This window comes from Hyla sarda, chromosome 5 (genome assembly GCF_029499605.1).
Source record: "Hyla sarda isolate aHylSar1 chromosome 5, aHylSar1.hap1, whole genome shotgun sequence".
Lineage (NCBI taxonomy): Eukaryota > Metazoa > Chordata > Amphibia > Anura > Hylidae > Hyla > Hyla sarda.
The window spans coordinates 89,221,970-89,239,982 of NC_079193.1; the positions used below are offsets into that span (position 1 = coordinate 89,221,970).

At 43.7% G+C, this 18,013-nt stretch overlaps 1 protein-coding gene across 1 annotated transcript in view; it reads left to right on the forward strand.

The window, feature by feature from the left end:
• Positions 1-711: 711 nt before the first annotated feature.
• WIPF3 (WAS/WASL interacting protein family member 3) overlaps positions 712-18,013 on the forward strand; it is a 157,000-nt gene continuing 139,698 nt past the window's right edge. The window contains exon 1 of the mRNA XM_056519901.1: positions 712-791. The gene's annotated coding sequence lies outside the window, so the exon portion shown is untranslated. The remainder of the gene's footprint in view (positions 792-18,013) is intronic.

The window sequence follows — 18,013 nt, forward strand, 5'->3', positions numbered from 1 at the left end:
AGAAGGTCAAGGCAGGCGGCAAAGGTGTGAAGTTAAATAACGTAGTGGGAAGGTCTGGATAGACGGGTAAGGCAAACAGGCAATATGGAATGCTTAATCTTAGGCTATGGGGCATTGAAGATCCGGCAGGGAAGTGTGGGAGGTGCAGGGACTTTATAATGTAGTGTAAGGTGCAACAACTAATTATGGGCCAATGCGGCCCTTTAAGTTTCAGAGCTCGGGCACACGTGCGCCCTAGGAGACAGGGACGCACGCGCAGGAGGTGAAACACAAGAGGAGGAGGCGGCAGCGGAGCATGGTGAGTGACGGTAGGGGATTCGCATGCAAGCGCGTCCCCCGATGCGAATCCCAGCCCTGCCACCAGACGGAGACACAGGGACACTGCGCTCACGGGCAGAGCTTGTGGCTGGAGCGCAGAGTGTAACAGTATAGCAATTAGTTATGTTTCTTTTGTTTGTCACACATGTAAAAAACAATTTGATTCCTTGTTCAGTCTCCATTTTGTTTTGACCAGTAAAAGACATAAACCAATGCTGTTGAATCATATTAATTATCAACAATAATTAAGTATGACATAACAGAAACAATGTTGCAAATAGTAAAAGGTCCCACCATTTTGGGTTTAAAACTCAGGTTAAAGACTACAAACAAACCATATTCAGTATTTTCCTGCATACCCTCTTATCTATCCATTAGAACACCTAGAATACCTTCAGAAAATAAAGGGGATGATTGCTGGATCGAACTGCAAAGAGTATCCAGGAAGACATAGCAGCTATATTTCTAAAATGGTAGGTCATTTAAAATAAAGACTTTTGATGAATATATATATTATTATAGTTTAAATTATTTTTACATATTTTCCAATAAAAAAAGGATGCACGTGAGGCATGTCCAAATACTAAGATCAGTGGGGGCACCTGATTGTTCATGAGAGCTTGCCAGTATTGGTCCTCAGTGAAAGGGCATGTTCACACTACGGACGTGTCCACCCAGAAAAGTTTGTATTATAAACGTATATTGAATAATTTTTGGTGGCACTCTTTAATTTTTTATGATACTTAACATTGTTTATTGTTTTTCTTTTTAATCTTTATGTTATTCCCCTTAAAATGTGCAAAACAATTCCTTGGTGAAATTTATAATGGAATATATTATTATTTATTTTCCTAATTTGCTGTGTCCCACATTTATATTTATAGTCAATGACTCGTCCCTTAAATTATTGCACATGGTTAGTAGCTAATTAATTCCAGGTATAATAATATCTGAACACAGCCAACCTCAAAACGTGTGGAATGTATGGGATGAGATGGCAAATCTGCGTGCTACCAGTGACTTGTCTTGACACATCCAGTCAGGCATTATGACTCACGTCACATTATGGTTGGAGGTTGGTGATATACAATAACCTGTGGCAAGTATGTTTTGGCTCATTAGTATAGCTAGGAATATGCAATTTTACCCAATACCTTCGCGCATTCTGCCGTATATAGGCGGCGTCAAAACTGTGGCCCTCCAGATCTTGCAAAACTACCAGCATGCCCGGCAACAAGCAGCTGTCAGTACATGCTGGGAGTTGTAGTTTTGCAACAGCTGGAGGCACACTGGTGGGTAAACACTGAGTTAGTCTGTTACCTAATTCAGTGTTTTCCCACCAGTGTGCCTCCAGCTGTAGAAAAACTACAACTCCCAACATGCACAGTCTGTCAATTCATGTTTAGAGTTGTAGTTTTGCAACAGCTGGAGGTTTGCACCCGTAAACACCACCTCCTCCCCACAATGTGAATGTACAGGGTACATTCACACAGGCGGGGCTTTACAGTGAGTTTCCCAATGCAAGTTCGAGCTGTGGCAAACTTTCCACCGCAAATCAAACTCAGAGCAGGAAACTCACTGTAAACCCCCGCCTGTGTGAATGTACCCTAAAAACACTAACTACACTATACTACCACAAAATAAAAAGTAAAACACAACACATACACCCTTACATAATTACCCCCCCCCCCCCCCAATATAAAATGCGTTTCCAAAACAGAGCCTCCAGCTGTTGCAAAACAACAACTCCCGGCATTGCCCGACAGCCATTGACTGTCCAAGAATGCTGGCAGTTTAACAACAGCTGGAGGCACCTTGTTTGGGAAACACTGCCGCAGGGTATTTTTGGTGGCAGAGGCAAGAGTATTCCTTGCATCCATGTCCGCCCCTATGCAAATCCCTAACTTAGGCCTCAAATGGGCATGGCACCTCGGAGCCCTGTCATATTTCACGGCAACAGTTTAGGGCCACATATGAGGTATTTCCATACTCGGCAGTAATTGTGTTACAAATTTTGTGGGGCTTTCCTCTTTTTACCCTTTATGAAAATAAAAAATTGGGCTCTACACCAGCAAGTTAGTGTAAAAAATTTAATTTTTTACACTAACATGCTGGTGTTGCCCCATACTTTTCATTTTTACAATAGGAAAAAGGAAAACAAGACCCCCAAAATTTGTAACGCAATTACAGAAATACCCCATTTGTGGACATAAATACCCCATTTGTGGACATAAAGGGATCTGCTGGTGCACCACATGGCTCAGGAGTGAGAGCGCCATGTACATTTGAGGCCTAAATTGGTGATTTACACAGGGGTGGCTGATTTTACACCGGTTCTGACATAACCCCCCAAAAAAAAACACCCACATGTGACCCCATATTGGAAACTACACCCCTCATGGAATGTAACAAGGGGTATAGTGAACCTTAGCTCTCCACAGGAGTTTGACAAATTTTCATTAAAGTTGGACATGAAAATGAAAAAAAAAATTTCACTGAAATGCTGGTGTTACCCCAAAGTTTTCATTTTTACAAGGGTTAATAGTAAGAAAAGCCCATCAAAATGTGTAACCCCATTTCTTCTGAGTAAGGAAATACCCCAAATGTGGATGTAAAGTTCTGTGCGGGTGAACTACAGGGCTCAGAAGAGAATGAGCGCCATTGGGCTTTTGGAGAGAGAATTTGGCTGGAATTGAAGGCCATGTTCGTTTACAAAGCCCCCCATGGTGCCAGAACAGTGGACTCCCCCACATGTGACCCCATTTTGGAAACTACACCCCTCACGGAATGTAACAAGGGGTGCAGTGAGCATTTACACCCACAGGTGTCTGACAGATTTTTGCAACAGTGGTCCGTGAAAATGAAAAATTTTCATTTTCATTTGCACAGCCCACTGTTCCAACGATCTGTCAAACACCTGTGGGGTGTTAAGGCTCACTGTACCCCTTGTTACGTTCCTTGAGGGGTGTAGATTCCAAAACAGTACGCCATTTTTTTTGTTTTTTGTTTTGCTGTTCTGGCACCATGGGGGTTTCCTAAATGCAACATACCCCTCAAAAGCCATTTCAGCAAAATTTGCTCTCCACAATCCCATTGTCGCTCCTTCCTTTCTGAGCCCTCTAGTGCACCCACAGAACACCTTACATCCATATATGAGGTATTTCCTTACTCGAGAGAAATTGGGTTACAAATTTTGAGGAGCTTTTTCTCCTTTTACCCCGTGTACAAATTCAAAAAATGGGTCTACAAGAACATGTTAGTGTAAAATTTGAAGATTTTGAATTTTCTCCTTCACTTTGCTGCTATTCCTGTGAAACACCTAAATGGTTAACAACCTTTCTGAATATCATTTTGAATACTTTGAGGGTATAGTTTATATAATGCTGTCATCTATGGGGTATTTCTCACAGAAAGGTCTCTCAAATCCACTTCAAACTAAACTGGTTTCTGAAAAATTCTAATTTTGAAAACTGAAAATTGCTGCTAAACTTTGAAGCCCTTTAATGTCTTCAAAAAGTAAAAAAAATTCAACTTTATGATGCCAACATAAAGTAGACATATAGGTCCAGATTTATCAAACTATGTGAGAGAAAAAATAGAGAGATTTTCCCACAGCAGCCAATCACAGATCAGCTTTCACTTTACCTCATCTCGTTAACTGAGCTGTGATTGGTTGCTGTGGGAAAATCTCTCAATATTTTCTCTCACACAGTTGGATAAATCTGGGCCATTGTGTATGTGAATCAATATATAATTTATTTGTTATGTCCATTTTCCTTACAAGCAGAGAGTTTCAAAGTTAAATTTTTTTTTACATTTTTCATGAAACTTTGGAATTTTTTCACCAAGTAATTATGCAAGTATCGAAAATTTACCACTATCAGAAAGTAGAATATGTCACGAAAAAAACTATCTTGGAATCAAATTCATAAGTTAAAGCATCCAAGAGTTATGAATGCTTAAAATGACAGAGGTCAGATTTGCAAAAAATGGCTGCGTCCTTAAGGTCAAAATGGGCTGTGTCCTTAAGGGGTTAAAGAGGGCCTGTGGTCAGAATTTTAAAAAAAAATCTAGTTTTTATATTATTTTGTAGCTTCAAGTGTCAAGATTTTAATGTTGCTTTTACTTATTGATTTATTTATTTAGTTATTGTTATGCCCACTACTTTATCGATTCCTCAGATATCTCAATTTTACTATTTGGTTGATTACCAGAACTTTTCGTTCATTAGCCAGAAAAGGGGGGGGGGGGGGTCTCATTTCAATAAAAAGGTGTAAACGCTAGGCATGAAAGGGCCTCTAAAAAATTAAAGAAGCGATCTGATTGGTTTCTATGGGTACCTCAGCAACCTTTCCTCTGGACAGGTTTTGATAAATCTCCCCCAGGGTGTGTATTCCAGCTTTATGCCCCCTAAACCTCATAGCTGCATCCCCTTAGCCTAGTATTCACACCTCTTTTTGAAAAGATATTCCTGCTTTCCGACTACATAATGCAAAGAGGTAAATTCACTATGAATGATCTCAGGTCCATTTTAAATTACCGTATTTATTGGCGTATAACGCACACTTTTTAGGCTATAATTTTTAGCCTAAAGTCTATGTGCGTGTTATACGCCGATACCGCCCCAGGAAAGGCAGGGGGAGAGAGGCCGTCGCTGCCCGCTTCTCTCCCCCTGCCTTCCCTGGGGTCTAGAGCCCTGCTGCCGGCCCTTCTCACGCCCTGGCTATCGGCGCCGCTGCCCGTTCTGTCCCCCTGACTATCGGTACCGGCGCCGATAACCAGGGGGAGAGAAGGGGCAGCGGCACCCATTGCCGGCGCCACTGCCCCGTTGCCTCCCCCCATCCCCGGTGGCATAATTACCTGGGTCGGGTCCGCGCTGCTGCAGGCCTCCGGCGTGCGTCCCCTTCGTCGTTGCTATGCGCTGCACGGCGCGGCGCATGATGTCATTGCGCCGCGCCGTGCATAGCAACGACGCAGGGGACGCACGCCGGAGGCCTGCAGCAGCGCGGACCCGACCCAGTTAATTATGCCACCGGGGATGGGGGGAGGCAACGGGGCAGCGGCGCCGGCAATGGGTGCCGCTGCCCCTTCTCTCCCCCTGGCTGTCGGCGCCGCTTCTCTCCCCCTGGCTATCGGCGCCGGCAATGGGGCACCGGTACCGATAGTCAGGGGGACAGAACGGGCAGCGGCGCCGATAGCCAGGGGGAGAGAAGGGCCGGCAGCACGGCTCTAGACCCCAGGAAAGGCAGGGGGAGAGAAGCGGGCAGCGACGGCCTCTCTCCCCCTGCCTTTCCTGGGGATGTATCGGGGTATACACGCGCACACACGCACTCTCATTTTACCATGGATATTTGGGTAAAAAACTTTTTTTACCCAAATATCCTTGGTAAAATGAGGGTGCGTGTTATAGGCCGGTGCGTGGTATACCCCGATAAATACGGTAGTTGCATGTTGTTGCAAAAAAAGAGGGGTGCTTCTTTTTCCAGGACCTCTTTGCCCATGGTCTGACCTGGTATTACAACTTGAATAAAGCTAAAGTGCAATACCAGATGAAGCCCATAGTCATAGTATGGTGTTACAGTTAGGCAGATTTATTTTTTTAATGCTGCAGTTTTTGCCATTGAAGTCCAGAGATATAAATTCAGGGTTTTACATTTGGAATAAATTATTGCTGCCTGACAAAATCATCTTGCTATTGCTCTATATCAGTGGTTATAAGGATGGTCAAACATATATTGCATGTAACTTAGTACAAATAACAAGGTTTCCAGCTTGTTGACCTTTGTTTGAATCTTTTAATAGAGAGTAAGAACGACATCTGCAGGCTAAAAGAGAGTATTACACATCAACTTAGATTTATCATTGTAGATCATCATACAGAAGTCTTCTGACTGCATACGGAAAAGCTTTGTTCCTATTGGTGTCAGAGGCTCCATTCAGGGCCTTCATCACAGAATAGGTTTAAATAACTGGACAAAAAAATGCTGTATTTTTTGACTGGTAAGAATCCAGTAAAATGACAGACACCAGACAGAGACCCGAGGGATCCCGTTAATGTCAATGGGAGTCCATTGGGCTCCGTTGGTGTCCGTGATACAGCACACTGGTTGGCTCCATTTTCCGCCACTGAGTTAAATCTGTGACTGAGCCTACATTGTAGATGTGAACCAAGCCTAAGTTACAGAATATATATGAAAAAAATAGGAACAAAAGACAAGATGGCGCTATCTAAGTGCCGTAAATGGTGGTTGAGATACAAAGGTCAAGGATGTAAAGAATGTAAGAATCCCACTTCTATGTATGTGGAGATGGGATCTCTCGTTTGAGCAGTGTAGCAATCACATGTATATTTATACACCTTTATGCTTCATATAAAAGCAGTACAGATAGGTAAACGGTATCTCACTCACCTATTAGTGTTGCACTGCAGGCACAACACTGTTTTGTGCATAGGAAGAGTGTGGCAACTCTCCAGTAGTCCTCTGGCAGCCTGACATCCGAACCCGAACAGCAGGTGTGTAGGAGAAACGGTGGTCCCAGAAGGAAGCTGCTTCAGCAGTTTCCAGGGAGACAAAAATGCGAATGATCTCAGTGGCGTAATCAAACAAGCATCCTGGTATTGGGGCTTACTTGTTTATTGCATAAAAGCTGGCAGACCATACATTACATCAAATATATGGAATACCAGGTAAAAATGAAAAGGATAAAATAAATAAAAGATTATAGAAACGCGTTTCGCAGGGTGACCCCACATCGTCAGGCTAGTGTAGTCTGACTGAATGTTTCCAATGTATATCGAGACAGTTTGTTTGAAATTCGCGGGTTAACTGTGTTAGGCTGGGTTCACACCACGTTTTCTTAAATACGGTTCCCGTATACGGTTTGGAGGAGGGGGGCGGGGCTTAATCGCGGCGCCCGCACTCAGCCGTATTCAGGAACCGTATTTAATGCAAGTCTATGAGCCGAACGGAGTGAACCGCAGCCTCCGGTCGGCTTCGTTTTCGGCCGTATGCGGTTTCCCGACCGCAGGCAAAAACGTGGTCGACCACGTTTTTGCCTGCGGTCGGGAAACGGCATACGGCCGAAAACGAAGCCGACCGGAGGCTGCGGTTCACTCCGGTCGGCTCATAGATTTGCATTAAATACGGTTCCCGAATACGGCTGAGTGCGGGCGCCACGATTAAGCCCCTCCCCCCTCCTCCAAACCGTATACGGGAACCGTATTTAAGAAAACGTGGTGTGAACCCAGCCTTACTGACGTCATTCTTGTGACGGAAGTGAGGTAGCTGCAATGATTGGTATGGTTGGCAAGGGACGCACATTAATGCAGTGATTGTTTTCTTTTTTTCCCGGAAATACATACACAAAGCATATGAAGGTACAATATGAGAGTTAAAGCATAATAGTATATTCTTTTCTTGGGGAGAGTGTGCTGATGTTACGTGTTCAGACTGGTGTGTCTGGACAATCTGTCAAATGTTTGATGTTCGGGCGCGCTGTCATGTAAGTGTCCTATTAGATTCCTGGCTGATTGTTGCACTGAATCTGAATGTGTTTTGATGTGTTTCAATGCAGACTTGGACCTAGCCTAAGTTAGATATTTGAGTATGGAAGTAGAAAACTACATTAACCCGTTAACGACCATGGACGTCTATGCGTCTATCCATGTGCCATTAATAGGGTATGATGCAGGCTCCCGACACGAGCCCGTATCATACCGGCCGGCCCCCCAGCTGATTCCTGTAGCTGGGGGCTGGCTTTAACCCCTTAAGGCTTAGGCCATTTTACACCTTAGGACCAGAGCGTTTTTTGAACATCTGACCACTGTCACTTTAAACATTAATAACTCTGGAATGCTTTTAGTTATCATTCTGATTCCGAGACAGTCTTTTCGTGACATATTCTACTTTAACATGGTGGTAAATTTTTGTGGTAACTTGCATCCTTTCTTGGTGAAAAATCCCAAAATTTTATGAAAAAATTGAACATTTAGCATTTTTCTAACTTTGAAGCTCTCTGCTTGTAAGGAAAATGGATATTCCAAATGAAATTTTTTTTATTCACATATACAATATGCCTACTTTATGTTTGCATCATAAAATTGACAAGTTTTTACTTTTGGAAGACACCAGAGGGCTTCAAAGTTCAGCAGCAATTTTCCAATTTTTCACAACATTTTCAAACTCACTATTTTTCAGGGACCAGTTCAGGTTTGAAGTGGATTTGAAGGGTCTTCATATTAGAAATACACCATAAAAGACCCCATTATAAAAACTGCACCCCTCCCCCCCAAGTATAAAAAATTACATTCAGTCAGCGTTTTAACCCTTTAGGTGTTTCACAGGAATAGCAGCAAAGTGAAGGAGAAAGTTCCCAACTTGCATGTTCTTGTAGACCCAATTTAAAAATTTTTACAAGGGGTAAAAGGAGAAAATGTATAATTGTATTTGTAACCCAATTTCTCTCGAGTAAGGACATACCTCATATGTCTATGTAAAGTCTTCGGCGGGCGCAGTAGAGGGCTCAGAAGCGAAGGAGCGACAAGGGGATTTTGGAGAGTACATTTTTCTGAAATGGTTTTGGGGGGCATGTCGCATTTAGGAAGCCCCTATGGTGCCAGAACAACAAAAAAAAACACATGGCATACAATTTTGGAAACTAGACCCCTTGAGGAACGTAACAAGGAATTAAGTGAGCCTTAATACTCCACAGGGGTTTCATGACTTTTGCATATGTAAAAAAAATAATTTTTTTGCAAGGGTTAATAGCAGAAAATACCCCCAAACATTTGTAACCCCATCTCTTCTGAGTATGGAGGTTCCCCATAAGTGGACCTAAAGTGCACTGCTGGCGAATTACAATGCTCAGAAGAGAAGGAGTCATATTTGGCTTTTTGAGAGCAAATTTTGCTCGGGGGGCATATTGTATTTAGGAAGCCCCTATGGTGCCAGGACAGCAAAAAAAAAAAAAAACACATGGCATACCATTTTGGAAACTAGACCCCTTGAGGAACGTATCAAGGAATACAGTGAGCCTTAATACCCTACAGGGGTTTCACGACTTTTGCATATGTAAAAAAAAGATGTTTCTACTAAAATGTGTGTTTCCCCCCAAATTTCACATTTTTGCAAGGATTAATAGCAGAAAATACCCCCCAAAATGTGTAACCCCATCTCTTCTGAGTATGGAGGTACCCCATAAGTGGACCTAAAGTTCACTGCTGGCGAACTATAATGCTCAGAAGAGAAGGAGTCATATTTTGCTTTTTGAGAGCAAATTTTGCTTGGGGGGCATGTTGCATATAGGAAGCCCCTATGGTGCCAGGACAGCAAAAAAAAACACATGGCATACCATTTTGGAAACTAGACCCCTTGAGGAATGTAACAAGGAATAAAGTGAGCCTTAATACCCCACAGGGGTTTCACGACTTTTGCATATGTAAAAAAAATATTTTTTTTCCACTAAAATGTGTGTTTCCCCCCAAATTTCACATTTTGCAAGGGTAAATAGCAGAAAATACCCCCCAAAATTTGTAACCCCATCTCTTCTGAGTATGGAAGTACCCCATAAGTGGACGTCAAATGCACTACGGGAGCGCTACAATGCTCAGAAGAGAAGGAGTCACATTTGCAAATTTTGCTGAAATGGGGGGGACATGTCTCATTTAGGAAGCCCCTATGGTGCCAGGACAGCAAAAAAAAAAAAACACATGGCATACCATTTTGGAAACTAGACCCCTTGAGAAACGTAACAAGGGGTAAAGTAAGCCTTAATACCTCACAAGGGTTTCACGACTTTTGCATATGTAAAAAAAAAAAAATTTCACTAAAATGTGGGTTTTCCCCAAAATGTTACATTTTTACAAGGGTTAATAGCAGAAAAGACACCCCACAATTTGTAAATACATTTCTTTGGAGTAAGGACATACCTGATTTTTGGATGATTTTGGCTCTGCTGGTGCACACCAGGTCTTGGTATAGGCATGAGGTCAGTCAGGGGCCTTGAGCTTTTCATAGCAGAGGATGTGGGACCCCCCCTCAAGGAGCGTTAATGGGGGGAGCACTGAGCCCTAAAATAGGGGAACATTATGGGGGACAACGGGCCATAACTGGGGTATACAGGTGGGGTACAGAGGCCCGTAATATGGGGTACAGTGGGCCAGAAAATTATAAATTATAATAAAAAAGGATTGTATTCCCAGAATGATGACCCAGAGCATAGCCAAAACTATGCGGGGGGGGGGGGGGGGGTGTGGTGCTTGGCGCTTGTAAAAAGTGTACAACAGTAATAGAAAAAAAAAAGCTGCGGCCCAAAAAAAAAAAAAAAAAGGGGTGGCGCATGCAGCTCCCTAAACCCCTAATAGGACCCGGGGTAAGGGATCAGACCCTAAGAGGACCCTGGGGGACCTATTTGGGGCTCAGGAAAAAAAAAAAGCTGCGGCCAAAAAAAAAATGGATGGCGAACGCAGCTCCCTGAACCCCTAATAGGACCCGGGGTCAGGGATCAGACCCAAATAGGACCCTTGGGGACTTATTAGGGGGTCGGTGGGGACTTTTTTAAAAAACTTTTTAAAAAACTTTTTTAACTTTATTAACTCCTACCTGTCCCTGCAATCCGCTGTCCCTATTCTAAGGCTGCTGAGGGGGCTCCAGAGCTCCAAGGGGGGATCCACAGTCTTCTCCTCACTGCTGCACCCGCTGACTGAACACAGAGAGTGGGTGCAGCAGCGGGAAGGGACCGTTAACCCCTCCTCTGCCGCACTGCTATTGGCTGGATGATCGCCAGCTAATATTAGCGTTGCTGGTGAGGTGACAGTATTGTCACCTCTCTCCAGCAACGGCAGGTGATTGGCGGTGTATCAAACACCGCCGATCACCATCTAGTTCCGGATCATCGGGTCACCACTGACCCGAATGACCGGAATCACCGCAGATCGCCCGCGCGATTTCGCAGACGATCTGCGGCGATCGCCGACATGTGGGGGTCCCGGGACCCCCTCGGCGTTTGCCTCGGACACCTACTGAACGATTTCAGCAGGCGTCCGGTTTCGCAATCCGCCCGACAGGATACGAAATTCGCGAAGACGTATGAGTACGTGCCTGGTCCTTAAGACCCAGGGCGCAGGGACGTACTCATACGTGCCTGGTCCTTAAGGGCTTAGTAGCCAACATGAGGCAATCGCCGCAGGCGGCTATTAACCCTTTAGATCGCCACTGTCAAAGTTGACAGCGGTGTCTAAAAATGCCTCTATCCTGTCCCTGGTGGTCAAGTGGGGTGGATCGCGCTGCGGGGGGGGGGGGGGGGGGGCGATCCACTGTGGAGGTAGCCTGAGCGCTTACCTCTCCTTTCATGCTGGCTCCGGTGCTCAGAATGATAAAGTCTGGCAAGACCAGGCTTTATCAATCGAGCGCAGAGCACACAGATCAATGGGATTCTATGGAACCCCATTGATCTGTATGAGGAATCGAATGATTCCTCCAGAAAGTCCCCTAAGGGGACTAAAGTTTATTAAAAGTTTAAATCACCCCCCTTTTCCCAAATTCCATATAAAAAATATATAAACATAATAAAAATAAACATATGTAGTATCACCGCGTGCATAAATGTCCGAACTATAAAAATATATAGTAAATTAAACCACATGGTCAATGGCATACGCGCAAAAAAAAAGTCCAAAATAGCGTATTTTTGATCACTTTTTATACCATAAAAAAGGAATAAAAAGCAATCAAAAAGTCTGATCAAAACAAAAATGCTACCGATTAAAACTTCACATCACGGTGCAAAAAATTAGCCCTCATACCACCCAGTCTGTGGAAAAATTTAAAAGTTATAGGGGTCAGAAAAGGACAATTTTAAAATTTTAAATGTATTAATTTTCGTGCATGTAGTTATGATTTTTTCCAAAAGTATGACAAAATCAAACCTATATAAGTAGGGTATCATTTTAATCGTATGGACCTACAGAATAAAGATAACTTGTCACTTTTAACTAAATGAAACTGAAGCCCCCATAATTTACAAAATGGTGTTTTTTGTTCAATTTTGTCGCACAATGATTTTTTTCCTGTTTTGCCGATTTTTGGGTAAAATTACTGATGTCATTACAAAGTACAATTGGTGGTGCAAAAAATAAGCCCTCATGGATTTTTAGGTGCAAAATTGAAAAGGTTATGATTTTTAAAATGTAAGGAGGAAAAAACAAAAGTGCAAAAACAGAAAAAACGCTTGGTCCTTAAGGGGTTAACTGCACTGTGCTGTGCAAGATATGAAACAGGGCTTGGCTTCTAGCTGACTGTCAATCAAGTAGGCACAATGATAAGATAGGATGCAAGGAGGCATTCCAGACCTCAGAACTTCAGGGGCTTTGGAACCCTCTTTGGCTTTTAGCAACAGAGAATAAAAGCATTTTTCGATGTTAAGGAAGCACAGACAGATGAAAGGTACCACATGTCTCATTGCCCTATCCTACAGTGTCAGCAGTTTGGAACATGGATTGCAGCTGACAGATTACCTTCAAGTCTGCAAAAATAGGAGCGAAAAGTGATGTGATAGCTACAAAGTTTCCTAACAGCTATAACTTTGTATATTGTTTTTTAAATGTCACAAGAGTTTTGTTTTGCATGATATTGTATCATCCCTCAAAAAGATGTAGATTTAGGGGGTTTTCTTCTCTGTTAAATGCCCCTTTACAGTAACCTCCAGAAAGGTTAGCCTTTCATTTAACCCCTTAAGGACCAGGCCATTTTACACCTCAGGACCAGAGCGTTTTTTGCACATCTGACCACTGTCACTTTAAACATTAATAACTCTGGAATGCTTTTAGTTATCATTCTGATTCCGAGATTGTTTTTTCGTGACATATTCTACTTTAACATAGCGGTAAAAATTTATGGTAACTTGCATCATTTCTTGGTGAAAAATCCCAAAATTTGATGAAAAATTTGCATTTTTCTAACTTTGAAGCTCTCTGCTTGTAAGGAAAATGGATATTCCAAATAAAAAAAAAATTGATTCACATATACAATATGTCTACTTTATGTTTGCATCATAACATTTATGAGTTTTTACTTTTGGAAGACACCAGAGGGCTTCAAAGTTCAGCAGCAATTTTCCAATTTTTCACAAAATTTTCAAACTCACTATTTTTCAGGGACCAGTTCAGGTTTGAAGTGGATTTGAAGGGTCTTCATATTAGAAATACCCCATAAATGACCCCATTATAAAAACTACACCCCCCAAAGTATTCAAAATGACATTCAGTCAGCGTTTTAACCCTTTAGGTGTTTCACAGGAATAGCAGCAAAGTGAAGGAGAAAATTCACAATCTTCATTTTTTACACTCGCATGTTCTTGTAGACCCAATTTTTTTTATTTTTACAAGGGGTAAAAGGAGAAAATGTATACTTGTATTTGTAGCCCTATTTCTCTCGAGTAAGGACATACCTCATATGTCTATTTAAAGTGTTCGGCGGGCGCAGTAGAGGGCTCAGAAGCGAAGGAGCGACAAGGGGATTTTGGAGAGTACGTTTTTCTGAAATGGTTTTTGGGGGGCATGTTGCATTTAGGAAGCCCCTATGGTGCCAGAACAGCAAAAAAAAAACACATGCCATGCCATTTTGGAAACTAGACCCCTTGAGGAACGTAACAAGGAATTAAGTGAGCCTTAATACCCCACAGGTGTTTCACGACTTTTGCATATGTAAAAAAAAATTTTTTTTTCCACTAAAATGTGTGTTTCCCCCCAAATTTCAAATTTTTGCAAGGGTTAATAGCAGAAAAGACCCCCCAAAATTTGTAACCCCATCTCTTCTGAGTATTGAGGTACCCCATAAGTTGACCTGAAGTGCACTACGGGTGAACTACAATGCTCAGAAGAGAAGGAGTCATATTTGGCTTTTTGAGAGCAAATTTTGCTCGGGGGGCATGTCGCATTTAGGAAGCCCCTATGGTGCCAGAACAGCAAAAAAAAACACATGGCATACCATTTTGGAAACTAGACCCCTTGAGGAACGTAACAAGGAATAAAGTGAGCCTTAATACCCCACAGGGGTTTGACGACTTTTGCATATGTAAAAAAAAAAAAAAAAATGTCACTAAAATGTGTTTCCCCCCAAATTTCACATTTTTGCAAGGGTTAATAGCAGAAAAGACCCCCCAAAATTTGTAACCCCATCTCTTCTGAGTATGGAAATACCCCATGTGTGGACGTCAAGTGCTCTGCTGGCGCACTACAATGCTCAGAAGAGAAGGAGCGCCATTGAGCTTTTGGGAAAAAATTGTTTGGAATGGAAGTCAGGGGCCATGTGCGTTTACAAAGCCCCCCGTGGTGCCAGAACAGTGGAACCCCCCACATGTGACCCTATTTTGGAAACTACACCCCTCACAGAATTTAATAAGGGGTGCAGTGAGTATTTACACCCCACTGGCGTTTGACAGATCTTTGGAACAGTGGGCTGTGCAAATAAAAAATAAAATTTTTCATTTTCACGGACCACTGTTCCAAAAATCTGTCAGACACCTGTGGGGCGTAAATGCTCACTGTACCCCTTATTACATTCCCTGAGGGGTGTAGTTTCCAAAATGGGGTCACATGTGGGTATTTTTTTGGGGGGGGTTTATGTCAGAACCGCTGTAAAATCAGCCACCCCTGTGCTAATCACCAATTTAGACCTCAAATGTACATAGTGCGCTCTCACTCCTGAGCCTTGTTGTGCGTTCGCAGATCATTTTACGCCCAAATATGGTGTATTTCTGTACTCAGGAGAAATTGCGTTACAAATTTTGGGGGTCTTTTTTTTCCTTTTAACGCTTGTGAAAATAAAAAGTAAAGGGCAACACCGGCATGTTAGTGTAAATTTTTTTTATTTTTTTACACTAACAAGCTGGTGTAGCCCCAACTTTTCCTTTTCATAAGGGGTAAAAGGAGAAAAAGCCCCCCAAAATTAGTAGTGCAATTTCTCCCGAGTACGGAAATACCCCATATATGGCCCTAAACTGTTGCCTTGAAATACGACAGGGCTCCAAAGTGAGAGAGCACCATGCGCATTTGAGGACTAAATTAGGGATTGCACAAGGGTGGACATAGGGGTATTCTATGCCAGTGATTCCCAAACAGGGTGCCTCCAGCTGTTGCTAAATTCCCAGCATGCCTGGACAGTCAGTGGCTGTCCAGAAATGCTGGGAGTTGTTGTTTTGCAACAGCTGGAGGCTCCGTTTTGGAAACACTGCCATACAATACGTTTTTCATTTTTATTGGGGGGACAGTGTAAGGGGGTGTATATGTAGTGTTTTACCCTTTATTATGTGTTAGTGTAGTGTAGTGTTTTTAGGGTACATTCGCACTGGCGGGTTACGGTGAGTTTCTCGCTAGAAGTTTGAGCTGCGGCGAAAAATTTGCAGCAGCCCAAACTTGAAGCAGGAAACTTACTGTAAGCCTGCCCGTGTGAATGTACCCTGTACGTTCACATGGGGGGGGGGGGCAAACCTCCAGCTGTTTCAAAACTACAACTCCCAGCATGTACTGACAGACCGTGCATGCTGGGAGTTGTACTTTTGCAACAGCTGGAGGCACACTGGTTGGAAAACCTTCAGTTAGGTTCTGTTACCTAACTCAGTATTTTCTAACCAGTGTGCCTCCAGCTGTTGCAAAACTACAACTCCCAGCATGTACTGATCGCCGAAGGGCATGCTGGGAGATGTAGTTATGCAATAGCTGGAGGTACACAACTACAACTCCCAGCATGCCGAGGCAGCTGATTGCTGTCAGGGCATGCTGGGATTTGCAGTTTTGCATCTGGAGGACTACAGTTTTAGAGAACACTGCAAAGTGATCTCCAAACAGTAGTCCTCCAGCTGTTGCAAAACTACAATTCCCAGCATGCCCTGACAGCAAACAGTTGTTTGAGCATGCTAGGAGTTGTAGTTTTGCAAGATCTGGAGGGCTACAGTTTAGGGACCACTATATAGTGGTCTCAAACTGTAGCCCTCCAGCTGTTGCAAAACTACATATTCCAGCATGCCCAAACAGCTGTCTGGGCATGCTGGGAGTTGTAGTTTTGCAACATCTGGAGGGCTACAGTTAGAGACCACTGTATAATGGTCTCAAACTGCACCCTCCAGATGTTGCTAGGCAACTCACCGGCTTCCGTCGGATCCAGCCGCACGTCATCGCCGCCCGCCGATCTCCGTCGCCTGCAGCCTCCGACGCCCGCCCGGATGGGTAAGTGGATCTTCGGCGCCGGTCCCCGTCGTTTCCCCGTCCTGCCCCGCCTATTGTGGGAGGGCAGGACGGGGAAAACGAAAGTAAACCCCCCGCCCCCGATCTGCTATTGGTGGTCGCGTCTAGACCACCAATAGCAGGGATAGGAGGGGTGGCACCCATGCCACCTCACTCCTATCGCTTCAGGGGGATCGTGGGTGTCTTAGACACCCGCAATCCCCCTTACATTCCGGGTCACCGGGTCACTATAGACCCGTAATGACCCGGAATCGCGCAAATCGCAAGTGTGAATTCACTTGCGATTTGCCGCGATCGCCGACATGGGGGGGTCTGATGACCCCCCTGGGCATTTGCACGGGATGCCTGCTGAATGATTTCAGCAGGCATCCCGCTCCGATCCCCGCCCGGCGCACGGCGGGGACTAAAACTGCCCATGACGTAAATGTACGTCCCTGGTCCTTAAGACCCAGGGTGTCGGGACGTACCGTTACGTCATGGGTCCTGTAGGGGTTAAAAACCTTCAATGTATATGGTAGCCTCAATTTAAATATACAAGGAGAAGGATATACAAGGAGAAGGAAAAAAAAAGGTAGAGCTGGCGCTATATAGTGCAGTTAATCTCAGTTTGTGAGGCTGAAGAGTGTGCCCGCAATAAGAGTATTGCTCACCTGTAGGTGTTGTGCAAGCAGGCACAACACTGATGATCGCATATAGTAGGTTTCAGTGTCGGGAGCCTGCCGGCCATCGGTCCCGCTGTGCCAACGGTGAAGATACAGGAGAAGACAGCTGGTGCTGAAAAAACCTGGCAAGATTTCCACAGTACTCAGGCAGAAAAGTCCAATGTTGGCTATGATGAGCACACCCGAAGATAGTGAACAATTGCTGTCTTTGAGTCATAAAACAGGTAGTTCAGGTAGGACAACACGTTTCAAAGGTACATCCTTCTTCATCAGGTCCTTTACATAATGTACACTAACACCATATATATATAAGAAAAGAAATTCTAAATTGGCAGGAGTGTGGATCATGGGTGACGTCATCCCGCCCCCTGGTCCAGGGCACTGAATGTGTGCTGTCAGTAGTGTACACTATCTGACTATAACACTGTTGGAATCTGTCCATAGAATACAATAGGCTGGATTATAGTGCCTAGTTTGAGAATTACTATAGATAAATAAAAAAAAAGGCATGCTCCTAGTATATTACCGAGGTGTACAAAGGGGAAAAAACTATGGTAACTGTGCTTACCAAGAGATGTTGTGCTAAGAGCACAACATCTATGAAGGTGTGTCACAGTGGTATATACAGGTCAGCAGCCCTGGATTAGCCCATTCCCCAGATGGATCCCAGCACAAATGTGGTGATATGGACAGTAGAAAAAAAATAGTTTAATGCTTAAAACTTGTATTTTATTAAGCTGGAACTTAGAAAGCTTACACGTGGGGGGCATAGCAGGAAATCAATAGCGTAGGA